The sequence below is a fragment of the Macrobrachium nipponense genome, chromosome 1 (assembly GCF_015104395.2).
Source record: "Macrobrachium nipponense isolate FS-2020 chromosome 1, ASM1510439v2, whole genome shotgun sequence".
NCBI classification, from domain to species: Eukaryota; Metazoa; Arthropoda; class Malacostraca; order Decapoda; family Palaemonidae; genus Macrobrachium; species Macrobrachium nipponense.
The window spans coordinates 200,908,733-200,922,362 of NC_087200.1; the positions used below are offsets into that span (position 1 = coordinate 200,908,733).

At 35.5% G+C, this 13,630-nt stretch overlaps 1 long non-coding RNA gene across 1 annotated transcript; it reads right to left on the bottom strand.

The window, feature by feature from the left end:
* Positions 1 to 8,468: 8,468 nt before the first annotated feature.
* On the bottom strand, positions 8,469 to 10,282 carry LOC135220337 (uncharacterized). The gene is made up of 2 exons (XR_010315670.1): positions 10,143 to 10,282; positions 8,469 to 9,106 (listed from the first exon to the last, which is right to left on the bottom strand). It is a non-coding gene; the product is annotated as an uncharacterized LOC135220337 (long non-coding RNA).
* Positions 10,283 to 13,630: the final 3,348 nt, after the last annotated feature.

Genomic DNA, 13,630 nt, shown 5'->3' on the forward strand with positions numbered 1-13,630 from the left:
GAATATTACTAAAATATAAGAGTTTTAGCTTACAATTGCGTTTTTCGACCATTTCGGTAGAGTCAAAGTTGACCGAAGGTTGAAATTTTGGCACTTATCGTTATTTATATGAAAATATCTTAAACTGATAAAAGCTACAATCATGAGTATTTTTTTGTTGTATTCTACATAAAAATGCGCCCATTTCATATATAATACTCTATGTAACGGCTAATTTAAAATGGTACAAAAATTATGTCAAAGTGACGAAATAATTTCAGAGATGTGTCACAGATACTTTTTAGTGCGGCAAGAAAGAAATTCGCGCTTGCGCGCTGCGTAACGATTGTGTAAACAAAACAAACACCTTGTCCGTGAACTCCCAGCATCCCCCAAGGCGCGTGATTCAAGAGTTTCGGCTGGTAGGCCTAAAAGTATTTTTCCGCGAATTTTTTTTGAAAAAAACTTTTGTATGTCGACGTAAAATACGTCCAGTCGGCACCCGAGAGACAAAAATGTCGACATAAAATACGTCCAGTCGGCGTTTAAGGGTTAATCATTTATTAGGATGGAGATCCATATGTCGAAAATCATCGTCTGTAGCCTACCTCCTTGTAAGGTAAAACTTGCCTATTCCAGAATGACTGAATGTTACGAATCGTCAACCACTCTTCGAGTCAGTTGGACAAGAGGACTATATACGCAACGTTTCATGATCCCAAAAAGAAAGACACGATGAGTTAAGGGAAAATCTGTCATGTCAGTCACTATGTCAGCTTCCTTTCAAGCGTAGGTTCAGTGAGGTTTCATCGATCCCTGACTTTGATGTGTTATCTATTCTCTGCCAGTTTGAAATCAAATCTGCATGATATTTCCCTATAATTGCATTATAAACGAATATGAATCTTAAGTTTGGCTGTAATTAGCAGTAGATACGATATGCAAAATCGTTTTCTTGAATGAGCTAACTCTTTTATTTAAATGTCATTGACCCTTTTCGAAGGACTCACTGACAATGTACTTTTTGAAAATCATAGATCTTGAATGCAATGGAGTAGAATGTCAACACTGCCATCAGTATGTCAATTTTAAATGATAAGAATAACCTCGTATATTAAGTAAGCGATTTCATCGTGATGGAAAGAAAATTCAAGGCTGACAACAAAGACATTAAGGGTCTAGCCAAGACCACCGAGATAGAAGGCCGATGTGACGTCATGATTGACGTGATGATGTCGACCTGGTGGTCCGACTCTCCGAGGCTGGCGAGTGACTAGCGAGTAGCGATTCACTCGACTCTCGAGCTTCCTTCCCTTACATCACTTGGACATGAGTTATTTTCTGGTTCCATTGTTTTATTTATGAACTGGAACATAAAACTTATATGGCGTCATGAGGTAGCGAGTCATGGATACATCTTGTGTCTTTTATTGGACGAACTTACTGTGTAAGCAGACAAAACAGCAATAGTTAACTGCAACAGGTACTTCCTATTTGACTTTTCTCTCTGGATGACTTTCGATTGCAATATAAATACAGTCTGCATTTTAGGTAGGAGTTGTGAGCAACAAGGCCAGGTGCAATATAAAGAAAGACTGGTTTATCCTACATTGAATTTTAGTCAAATAGCCTAAGTCAAAGAACTCCCAGTGTAGCTTGTGTCCAACATCTACCAGAATAGTCTATGTCAATCAACTCCCAGTTCAGGACTTATAAAGCTTTGGAGAAAAACAATTTGTTATAATAGGCTAAACTAATAATGGTAGCAGTAATCAAGTAAGGCAAGCAGCATATAAAAAGAGTTACCAACAAGCAAAGAAAGGGGAAACAAATCAAACAAGGAAACCTAACAAGGGTAAACTAAGTACGTACTGCAAATTTACAGAAACCCAAGAAGAAATTTAGCAAAGCATGCTGTAGCCTATACGTGGTAAAGAGCATTATTGCAATGATTGGGACAAGGCAAGACCACCAAGATACAAGGCCTGTTTGATGATTTGTGACGTAAGCAAAGATGGTCCGAGCTGCTGGCACTGACTACGCGGCCAGACGAAAGAAATGTAAACAAAACCTCACCAAAATCGACCATTTTGGTTTGTTTGCCAGTATTAATTTCCTTATTTTTCTTGCCTACACTAATTAGTGTCCACCAAATAATACTTACTCGAAACACAAGTTATGAGATTAATATAAAATACTGAACAAAAACAATTTATTTAGTTACAATACAGTGTACTTTGTATACCAAAGAACAAACATGTTTATCGTTACTAAAAAAAATATTTATATATTAATAGTCAAATTGCAAAATTTTCTAACTTTCTCTTTTTAGTAAAGATTTTGTTGGCTACAATATAGATAACTTTTTTTGGGTTTTCAACAACAATTATTCAATAAACGCTAGTAGAGACCATTATTAATTTTTCTATGTTTTCTGCACTATAACCTCCTTTACTTATTGAGTAGCATATTTATTGTTTAAACCTTGACCTCTGAACGTTTACATTCATGATTGCCCAAAACATATAAAATTTTGACATTGCATCCTGAATAAAGAGGCACAGTGATTCTTTCCAAGAGTTAGTGAAGCTTGAATGAGATACTCATTTAATATTTGTAAAACTAAATGAACATTTTGTTTATCAGAGGTGTAAGGAGACAACGCTTTTAATGACAGTTTATATGAATGTTCAAAGAGTAAAATCACTATACGTATCAAGAAGTTTTTCAAAGGGCTGAATGGTGCGTAATGAATCTCGTTTTCCAGATATTTTACATAAAAAAAGAGAACTGAGGGAACTTCATTGTTTTATTTATAACTTTCTGGCCAAGCCAATTATTCCTGATACATTTTAGCAAATTTACTGAAACATACACGAAAAAGGGGTTCATTACTCTGAAATGGGTGGGGAAACACTACATATAGACAGTTGTGGAGTACTAGCAAAATAGGGCATTGCTTTCCTGATGATAGCATTATAATGTTACAATGCAAAACACGGTGAAAAATATTTTTTCTAAGCCCACAATTACTTTCTTCGGTGTCCAGCGCAGATCATCAGCTTTTATGCTTTTAGTGTTAATTTGTACAACTTATTTGAATATAGACTTTACCTGTTCACCATAAAATCAAATGCACTTGTTGCAGCTTCACTACTGTCAAAGGCTGAACTGGCAATAGTTTTGCCTTTATAATGAAAATATGGTTTTAAGTTAGTTCCAGCCACCATTAGTATCCCTATTTTGTCATTGGGTAGTAATGATTTACATTTACTCTTAATGTACATCAGAAAATTTAAATAATTTTGTTCTGAAGTTCAGCAGAACTGTTTGGAAAAACATTCTCCTGATAATACAGTAACTTTAAGGGGAACTACTATATATCAAGAACACAATATTACCAGCTCTGATGAATAATCAAATTTATTATGTCATTAACTAATGCCGTTTAAATATGAACTTCAGTACAGGCAAGTGTTTGAATGACTGCCCATCTAAAATTATTGGCAAAAATGAAATAACTAGTTTTATAACAGCAAGGCTATTGCAGTTTTAGAAATACAGGAGCACCAGCTCTCTGGAGCTATTGAATATCTGCTTAATGATATTCGCTTCATGAACCTCTAGGAATCTTGAAATCTCCTAAGTGACGTACTTCAGAGACATGAAAAATGCATGTTCTGGACAGTTAGGCTTACCTGAAGGTAGGGCATTGTGGCATACAGTATGGTATTTCTTTAATCTGTACTCAAGTACTTTACCTGTGGAAAGAAGAAAGATGGTCTTTTAATAATTTTTACGTGTATATATGAGCACTGAAACCTAGTAATGCAACAAGGATAGGTTAGGTTAGGTTATTGAAATTTCTAATGTAGGCTCCTGTTTTTGAACCTGTAACCCTTAGAATACTATGCCATCAACTTTTATTCACCTTAACCCATCTAGCCACAGAGGGTTTGTCCCTTACCATTGACTATTGTCAATTCAATGGAAACTTGCTTATTTCACCACCATTATACTGTACTTAATTTATGATGAACCTATAACTTCTATGTCTGTGCTAATGTAACCTCTTGAGTACCTTGTCTGAAGGTTCTATCATACAGTTAGGTATCATGTTTGCAACGTTCTTACCTGACACAGGGCCCTTGTCTCTATCATTGCAATAATCCCCTTCACCACATATAGGCTACAGCGTGCTTGGGTAAATTTCTTCTGGGGTTCCTCAGCAATTGCAGTAGGTAAGTTTACCCCTCTTAGGTTTACTGGTTTAATGTGTTTGCCTTCTTTGCTTGTTGGTAACTCTTTTTATATGGCAGCTTGCCATTAAACCTGACTACTGCTAGCATTAATTAGTTTCGTGTGTGCCTATTATGACAAATGGTTTTTTTCCAAAGCTTTATAAGTCCTGAACTGGGAGTTTGTTTGACATAGCCTACTCTGGGAGTTGTCGGACACAGGCTACACGGGGTGTTGTTGGACACAGGCTACACAGGGTGTTGTTGGATACAGGCTACACTGGGTATTGTTTGGCATAGGCTATACTGGGTGTTGTTTGGTATAGGCTAAATTGGGAGTTCTTTGACTTGGGCTAGCCTATATTCGACTCTGTTAAGCATTGGTTGACATGAATTCCTACTACTAAAATTCAATGTAGGCTAAACCAGTCTTTCTTTATATTGCACCGGACCTTGTTGCTGACAACTCCTATCTAAAATGCAGACTGTATTTATATTGCAGTTGAAAGTCATCCAAAGAGAAAAGTCAAATAGGTAGTACCTGTTGCAGTGGACCTATTATTGAGTTTATCTGCTTAGCACAGTAAGTTCGTCAATTAAGGGCACAAGATGTATCCATGGCTTGCTACCTCATGATGCCATATAAGTTTTATGTTCCAGTTCATAAATAAAACAATGGAACCAAGAAAAAACCTCGTGTCCAAGTGATGTAAGGGAAGGAAGCTCGAGAGTCGAGTGAATCGCCAGTCACTCGCCAGCCTCGGAGAGTCGGACCACCACGGTTGACGTCATGACGTCACATCTGACAGGCCTTCTATCTTGGTGGTCTTGGACAAGGGCCCTGTGTCAGGTAAGAACGTTGTAAACATGATAACTAACTGTGTGATAGAACCTTCAGACAAGGTACTTAAGAGTTACATTAGCACAGACATAGAAGTTATAGGTTCATCACAACTTAATTACAGTAGTGGTGGGGAAATAGGCAAGTTTCCATTGACAGTAGTCAAAGGCATGGGATAAACCTTTTGGGCTAGATGGGTTAAGGTGAAAAAAAGTAGGCCAGCATAGTATTCTAAGGGTTACAGGTTCAAAAACAGGAGCTTACATTAGAAATTTCAATAACCTAACCTAACCTATCTTCATTGCATTACTAGGTTTCAGTCTCATATATACACGTAAAAAATATTAAAAGGCCATCTTTTCTTTCTTCCACAGGTAAAACTTGAGTACAGATTAATGAAAACCATAATTATGCCCTACCCACAGTTAAGCCGAACTGTATAGTAAATGCATTTTTCATGTGGCTGAAGTAGTCACTTAGTAGATCTCAAGATTCTAACAGAGGTTCATGATACAAATATCATTAAGCAGATATTCAATAGCTCCAGAGAGCTAATAACTGCTGAATGTATTTCTAACACTGCAATATATATTGCATTGCTGTTATAAAACTAGTTACTTCATTTTTTACAATAATTTTTAGCTGTAGTTAATGACTGATAAATTTGATTGTTCATGAGAGCTGGTAATATTGTGTATTTGTTATAACCTACAGTTTGTTCCCCTCAAATGTTACTGTACCATGCAGGATGAGTGGTTTTTTAAAAACATGTCTGCCCAGCATCATAACAAAAGGACTCAAATTTTCTGATGTACATTAAGAGTAAATGTAAATCATTACTATCCAATGACAAAATAGTGATACTGATGGTGGATGAAACTCACTTAAAACCATATTTTCATTGTAAAGGCAGAAATATTGTCGGTTCAGGCTTTGGCAATAGCTAGTGAAGCTGCAACAGGTGCATTTGATTTTATGTTTGAACGGGTAAAGTCTAAATTCAAGTAAGTTGCACAAATTCCCAATTAAAGCATAAAAGCTGATGTTCTGCACTGCACACTGAAGAAAGTAATAAAAGGCTTAGAAAAAATCATTTTTACCGTGTTTTGCAATGTAACTTCATAATGCTATCATTGGGAAAGCAATGTCCTATTTTCCCAGCATTCCACAGCTGTCTATAGTGTATCCTCACCCATTTCAGATAACATATACCCTTTTTCGTGTATGTTTCAGTAAAATTGTTAAAATGTATCAGGAATACTTGGCTTGGCCAGAAAATTATAAAATAAAACAATGAAGTTACCTCAGTTCTCCTTTGATGTCAATAATTTAGAAAACGAAATTCATTATGCACCATTCAGCCCTTTGAAAAACTTCATGGTATAGATGTTTACTCTTTGAACATTCATATAAACTATCATTAAAAGCATGATTTCCCTACATCTTTGAGAAACTAACTGTTCATTTAGTTTTACAAATATTCAATGAGTATATCGTTCAAGCTTTACTAACTATTGGAAAAAATCCACTCCCTTTTTATTCCGGATGCAAATGTCAAAATTTACATTTGGCCGACAATCATGAATTTAAACGTTTAAAGGTCAAATGGGTAAATGAATTAGATATGCTACTCAATAAATAATGAAGGTTATAGTACAGAAAAACATAAAAATTAACAATATGGGTTTCTACTAACGTTTCATTGAATAATTGTTGTTCAAGAAAATAACTTTTGTAGCCGAAGAGAAAGTTAGAAAATTTAAATACCAAATAATGGCTGTGCGTAAGAGAGAATTATTTCATTCGCATAAAGTAGCAAGAACCATGGTTTTTTGTGATATAAACCTATGCACTGCCGTTTGTTCTTTGGTATACACTGTATTGTAACCAAACAAATAGTTTTGGTTCAGCATTTTATACTAATCTTATAACTTGGTTCGAGTAAGTATTATTTGGTGTACACTAATTAGTGCAGACGAGAAAAATAAGTAAACTAATAACTGGCAGACCAAAAATGATAGATTTTGGTGAGGGTTTGTTTACATTTCTTACGTCTGGCAGCGTAAGTCAGTGCTAGCAGCTCGGACCATCCTTTGGTACTTCACAAAACATCGAACAGTCCTTCTATCTCGGTGTTTTGGATGAAGTCTCTGTGTCCTGACTTACAAGATAAGATCAGCGTCAAGCCAAATTAGCCAATAGAAACGCGAGCTCAGTCTGTGAGCGTTTACATTGGTCGCTGGGACTGAGCGGGAGATAGGTAGAGAGAGACGATGAATTGCCCACTCCCCCATCCCCCCAGAACGCACCACCCCAGGTTTAAAGGGATGTGGAGAAGCGCCATTGTGCAAGCGAGTTTCTCGGCAGAGGTTTTTACGTCGCATAAGGGTGGAAAAGTACTTGTGTTCAGTGGCATATTAGACCATAATGTTTCAAGCCTAAGGGCACTATGGAGTACTGATGGGTAGAGGAAATCTTGGGGAAAATGTTGTACTGCTAACTCTATTTTGGCCGCAGTGGCGCTTGTGCCCTTGCTCCGCCGGGCGCCTCATATAAGATACCCGTATTTACCTGTATATAATCACTTACAAATGTTTTCCCAATCTTTGTTTAATTCTTCATTTATTACTGACCATTTTATATTCTTACCATAGAAATTGTATATCCTCCAACTTTTTTCATTTCATGCTTATCCAAACCTACTTCCGACGCCAAGCCATCCCAATGACCAGGTAATGTATTCTGTATATAGATGTTCTTAATCAGTCATGTGAATTTCGTAATTATGTTGATAAACCTTCGACTCTTTCAAAGAGCCATCGTTCATTATCAGCCTCACTTTTTGCCAGTGCAGTGTAGAGGTTAATAAGTGCTTTTATTGTGTGGAAGACTTATGTTGAGGCAGTCCTTGGCTGTGGAATTCTCTCGCCTTGAATGGTGGCTGCCTCCCCCATGTCCTGGCAACTTGATTACCCAGGATCTGCTACGTTTTAGTAGTTAGCTTTTATTCTGATCGTATTAATGTAAATACGTGTAATTTTAAAGTAATCCTAACTTGTTTAACTACAATTCCTTAAAGTAAAAGCCTTCAGCTCACCTAACAAATCCCCTTTTCATCTTCATTTTACTATTTCTTGCTCTTATAGCAGTCAGATCTCAGAATTTCATATGGTAAGCAAGAAATTGTGTTGTCTAAACCCAGAAATTAGCATCATCCCAGAGCAGAATCGTGTGTGTGTGTATATATATCTATATATATATATATATATATATATATATATAGATATATATATATATATATATATATATATATATATATATACTATATATATATGTGTGTGTGTGTATGTGTGTGCGTATTTGCAAGCGCATTAACAGAATAAGGATTATTTACGGGTAAAAATTAAATATAACGCGATAATATTCATTGTTTAGAAATTACAATGTCCTATAACAAAAACCTTGTGCTATTGCATGATGCTTGAAGCTTCTTGGAAACGGAGTTATAAAATGTGAGAACCATACTTAGATTTAAATAAGCTCAGTGTGCATTATCAGTAAGCTAGGCTGACTTGTAGTTTTCATCGTGATTGAGAACAATTTAACTTTATTAGATGTGACAACAATCAGCTTACATGCGTAGGTTAGAAAAAACTATTAATTAATGTATTACAAAGGTTCTCCAGAAGTACCTTAAAGATTACGCCAGAAGTACATAGAGATTCCTTCACTAGTACCATAGACACGATAGCTACCTTAAAACATCGTCAGGACTCAGTAGTAGGAACTTGAATTCATCAAACAGCGTTAGATGCAAATGTTTTCGGATTCTGCGAACTGTTTATAATTATTCAACAGATGTTAATCAGTTGACACCATAGGCCACTTTGCGACAGATGCGATGTTGCGTATCGGCTGTGTAACAGCATTTCTGGCCAGGCCCACCAGTTACGGTCGCTTTGGCATAAGATTGCCCTTGGTTTATAGCATAGCACAGAGGTTTCGTCTGGTAGGATGTTTGTTTTTGGACAAGTTCCCTGTCGACTTCCTGCAGAGGGGTGAAGAAGAATTATGTTAGTGAATGAAGAACTTCAACTTAGATAGGGAGGTCACAAAGTAATGTATTCCTCTAAACCTGACAGTCCGTGCTAGTGTCATAATGCGCAGTCTACGAACAATGTAAAAAGTTATTCTGTCGATGAGTATTCTCAAGAAATCTGTTTATTTCTTAAGTATAATCTTAAATAAATGTTTTGAAACGTAGTGTTTTCGTAAATTCTGACTCACTGCTCTATACATAGTTTTAGTAGGATGCTCTACAACACAGCGATTAAAATTCTTGCATGTCCTGTAAGGTGGCAGTTTATAAAATCTAAGAACTTTGATTGTTTTTCATTTCTATAAGAATTACAGGGGTGATCATCGGTCCATTAACTGCTTCCTTGGAGAATAATGATTCATCAAAATTTCTATGCTGTCTTAATCAAATGTGGACTGACTCTGAGTTTACCTTGACTCACCAACATAGTCGTTACGACGTTAGACCACATGAATCAAAATCATTCAGTGGCATTTTATCATGACTTAATCAGTCCATGTCTTAATCTATCAATGATTTAATTAGTCTTACTAAATTTATCGATGACCTAATCAATCCGCGATTTAATCAGTCAATGACTTAATATATCAATTACTTAATATATCAATAACTTAATAAATCAATGACTCAATATATCAATAACTTAATAAGTTAATGACCCAACCAATCAATTAATTGACTTATCAGTGACTTAATCTATCAATGACTTAACCATCAATAACTTTAATCAGTCAATGGCTTAATCTGGTCAATAACTTAATTAGCAATTACTTAATCAGTCAATTACACAATTTATCAATTACATATTTAGTCAATTACTTAATTTATAGATGACTTAATCTATCCGTGACTTCATCAGTTAATGACTTACTCTATCAATGGCTTAAACAGTCAATGACTTAATTTATCACCCGACTCGCAACCAGTTATGACTTACTCTGTCAGTGACTTAAACTATCAGTAACTTAATCAGTCAATGATTTACCTGGACCTCGATTCTCGTCGCAGCAGAAGTACTCTCCAGGTTGCCCAGGTTTGTCGCAGAAGTTGCGGCACCCTGGAATTTCTTCGATAAATCGGGGTAGGGGAGGACACGGAGCTCTAAAGCACCGGACGTCAATGCAGACGGACTCATCTACCGCAGTGGCAGAAACGCCGCTTGCAATTAAGGACGAGAACACCGCCAAAACCAACGGAAGGATGGAAACGATGGCCATTCTCTCCTGTCAATGAAGATTAAGTGGCACTGAAATCTACTGGTTACGTTCATTCTTGTTTCCTTTTTTTATCCAGAGAAAACTCATGATCCGAACTTGGGAATGGAAATAAAAAGCGGTTTCTTCCCGCGATAAATGAAGCCTTGGTCTAGCACTGAGCACCAACGCTACGTCGTAGGATCTTCTTCTTCGTAAAACGTGCTTAGAGATAACTGTTCTTTCTCTCGAGCTTCTTGTTGCTATATTTTAGACTCTATCTGTGACAACCTTAGTTCATTCTCTTGTTTTAAATCTGCATAATTATGTTTGCCACTCAGCAATTTGTAAATTGATAATACTTCGAAAAATTTTATAGAATGATTAAGATTCTTGAAATTAAGCAATCATCAACTTATTAACAAAAATATTTTTTCTTAAAATGTACCATAATCTATAACAAATGTGTATTCACACACACCACGCACACTATATATATATATATATATATATATATATATATATATATATATATATATATATATATATGATATATATATATATATATATATATCGAGCTACAAATGTCCTTTTAATATCTACTTCTCTACCTCGGATTAATATATTTTCATATATGTTTAACCGAGGGGGAATTTATTAAGCGATAATAGAATTGGCGTGCCCGTCGGCCGCCAATTCTATTATCGCTTAATAAATTCCCCCTCGGTTAAACATATATGAAAATATATTAAATTCCGAGGTAGAGCGAATTAGATATTAAAGGACATTTGTAGCTCGATATGTATATGAATCACGGTAATGTGATATGACTTATATATATATATATATATATATATATATATATATATATATATATATATTATATATATATATATATATATATATCATATATATATATATATATATACCGTGGACAAAGAAAGAAAGTTCCCTTGATGACATTCATAGGCACGAACGAAGCATGTTACCATAAAAAAAAAATCTCTACTTCATCAGGGATAAACTTACCCGGATCTTATGGATTTACCTTACTTGGTTACTGCTGAGCACGATGTCCTGGAGATGGTTGTACGAGTTTCAGCCTTTTAGTAAAATCATCTATATCTGAGAGGCTGCTTTTATATATGAGCGAGCGAGAACGTGAGTAGTTGCCATAAACCTCTAATTCTTCGCTGGATCCTGCTCCACAGTAGGAAAACGACAACTGCTCGATTTGGGTTTTACCCGAATGCGTTGGGGATATTGCCCCTGGAACTGGTTGGAGTAAGAGTAGGGGGTGGGTGTGGTGAGTGAGAACTTTCGGGGTGATGATGGAAGGATTTCACTACAATCACTTCCATCTCCATTATCATAAACACTCAGGCTTATCTTGCAAAACTGGACAGCACTCCATGAAATATTTCTAGATCATTCATATATATATATATATATATATATATATATTATATATATATATATATATACAGTAGTTGTTTTATTGGTTTGTTGTACAATTCTTGTTGTCGTTATAATTTTTGCTACTAATAATGATTTATTGGAAGAAAACAATGTTCTAATATATTCATATCCATGGGGAGCAGGGCACGTGACTGGTTGCCACCCCCTTAAATCCGCCTACTGGAGAAAACTGCATTTCAAAACATTTAGTTAAGATTATACTTAAGAAAAGAGACAAAATCCTATATATCTATGGTCACATCGCAGACTGCTGGTTAGCTACTATGCGCTGTCCAATCTCTCCTCTCTATGGCTTTCACTCGAAGTTAAGTATATCTTAGTTTTCCCAGACCACTGAAGCTGATTAACAGCTCTCCTAGGGTTGGCCCGAAGGATTAGATATTTTTACGTGGCTAGGAACAATTGGTCACCTAGCAACGGGACCTACAACTTATTGTGGGATCCGAACCTAATACTTTATATCGAGAAATTAATTTCTATCACCAGAAATAAATTCCTCTGATTCCACGTTGGCCGAGCTGAGAATCAAACTTCGTACTAGCAGATTGGTAGCCGAGCGCGAAAACCACTTGTCCAACGGGGAACTTTTAACCTTGGAAGAAGTGAGACTACTTCAAACTACCTTCCTGATAGTCATTTGTGTCGAGGGCAATATTTTTAATTGACATCTAAGAGGATATAATATTGCTATAATTAGAGTTATTCGCGTTTGCAAGTAGTCGTATATGTAGTTTCATTTAATTTTTTAATATCTGCTTTAGTTTTTGCTTTCGTTTTTCTTAGAAAACATTCCATAATATCATGACCTTTAAGTTTGCTCCAAATGGATGTTTGTACATCTGGAATAATAATACGTAATATAATGATAATTACTGAGTTGTCAAAAAGCCACACAACAACAAACATAGGAAACTACTCCTTCACTCAAACACATGTTAGACCCAAACAGTTCAGAGAGGCGAGATGTGGATCGTTATGTAATTTCATCTACATAATCCAGACTTCCTGGGAAAAAGACTATACCGACTGAAGCAGCTTCCATCTAAGAAAACCTATTATAAACAATGGTGGAAATAGGAAAATTCACCAGCGAACAAGTACTACAGGTTCCACTTTTGACGTCACCGAATAAGCCATGCCAGGAACGCCTCCTCTCCTACCTGAAGGACTTTTGAACCGCTACAAATATATAGAGCGTTAAGTTCTGTGAAGGTGGCTGACTGCATTCCCGTGTATTGCATTTGGATATTGTAACTCTCTTTTTGTATTGTTATCGGTCGTAATAGCCTGAGGTATCCAACCATGAATATATAGATATATATATATATATATATAAATATATATAATAATATATAATATATATATATATATATAATATATATATAAGATAGACTTTACTTTCCATGTCTGACTGATTTTCAAATACTTAATACGTGACAGTTTGTATAATCCTACCGCCTAAAGCGCCATTAACGAAGCTTCTCATTGAGAACTCCAACTAGAGTAAACCAGAATTAAACCGGGCTGTAAAGGTGACCGTGGGGAGGAAAGCGAGTAAAAAACAATTTCTCAGCTTCTTACGTGCTTGCGTTTGTTACTCTTAACACATTTTTTTATATATTATTTCCTTGCTGGTAGCGAACGTGATTGTGCTTATGATCTTGAGGTTTTCATTATATATATATATATATATATATATATATATTATATATATATATATATGTATAGTATATATATATATAGTATAGTATATATATATATATATATATATATATATATATATATATATATCTCTCACTTA